The sequence below is a fragment of the Gavialis gangeticus genome, unplaced genomic scaffold, assembly GCF_001723915.1.
Source record: "Gavialis gangeticus isolate Ggan-Ray unplaced genomic scaffold, GavGan_comp1, whole genome shotgun sequence".
NCBI lineage: Eukaryota > Metazoa > Chordata > Crocodylia > Gavialidae > Gavialis > Gavialis gangeticus.
In genome coordinates this window covers 177,334,991-177,336,438 of record NW_017729032.1, presented here as the reverse complement: position 1 = coordinate 177,336,438, position 1,448 = coordinate 177,334,991, and positions in this window count along the sequence as shown.

The following is a 1,448-nucleotide window of genomic DNA, read 5'->3' as shown; positions in this document are numbered from 1 at the left end:
AGATAGGGGAACTTAAAAACGCCCCTCCTTATCTGGTGCTGCTGAGAGGGGCCGGGGGTGATCCCTATTGCCCCACATGTGATGGCCAGAACCAAACAAATTAATAAGCAATAAATATGTGCTTCTTAGAGGCATTTGGAATTTTTTCTAATATAAAGCTTGTATTTTTGTAACCTGCAAATGTAACTTGTAACTGTTTGTGGAACTGACTAGTCTCAAAGACAAAGTTATAGCTGTGAAATTAGCTGACCTAATGGTTCTTTCTTGCTCAGAATTTAGCCTTGATGATGATAAAAACTGGATTCAACTGCCTGGCCTACCCAGCACATTCCAAGAAAGCACATCTAAAAAAAAACCTATAGCGAGAGATTTCTAAAGGGGTTGGATTTAGGCAGAGTAATGTTAATTTCAAACCTGAAGATGCTGCGTCCTAATTTGCTTATTGGATAAACCCAAGTCTGAGTAATAACATTTTATAATAATTTTTAACACCTTTTAATTCCATAGGGTAATAGCTATAGAATAACATTGTGACTGGCTCTAAGACAACAGATTAGCTTAAGACTAGGTATAAAAACCACGTGCATCAGGTGACCAGTAGGAAGGAGCGAACAGGACGGCAATTGCTATTTCAAGCCCGGACTCCGGACTCCCAGTGTGAGTGAGGATCGGATCCTGATTAAGAGACCTTCCCCAGTAATACCTTGGACAGCGTCGATTGGGGACACCTGACTTAGCTGGAATCACCTGGCGCGCACCTGGCATTGAGGGACCGCCGATAAGTTGCCAACCCATGTCTGTCTATTTGTTGTTTTCAACAGCCAATGGTTGATACCCTCACAGTGCTCAGCTGGCCTGCAACAGATTGATCTATCTGTTGTTATTATTTACTATTAGCTCTTTAATATTGCATTATCTGCTTATCGTATTTATCTTTCTGTTAACTGTTGTGTGTGCATGTTATAATAAACTTGCCATTGCTTTACTCCCAACTCTGCCTCCTCGATCCCAAACCAAACAGCCTAGTGGCTAAATTGATATACTCACAGTGCCCAGCTGGCCTGTGACACCCATGCCATGTGGGGGGCTCTGCCATGAGCTCCCCGACCCTCCCCCACTCTCCCACGGCTGCCCCAGCTCCAGCCCTTTAAGGAAAAAAACCCAAAAACAAGACCTGGGACTCACCGCTCCTGCAGCGGCCTCAGGGCTTCAGGGGGGACATGCAGAGCCCCCCATGCAGCACAGAGCAATGAGGATCAATCCCCCACTAGGCAGGAATGTTGAGTGTGGGTTTTTGTTTTTGTTTTTAAAGGGCCGGGCTGGGGGGTGGGCTGGGACGGGGGGGGTCAGAAGGCTCATGCAAAGCCCCCCACATGGCATAGGGTAGTGGGGGGTAGCAGGGATTACCCCCCACCAGGCAGGAGCCAGTGAGTTGGGGCTTTCCCCTC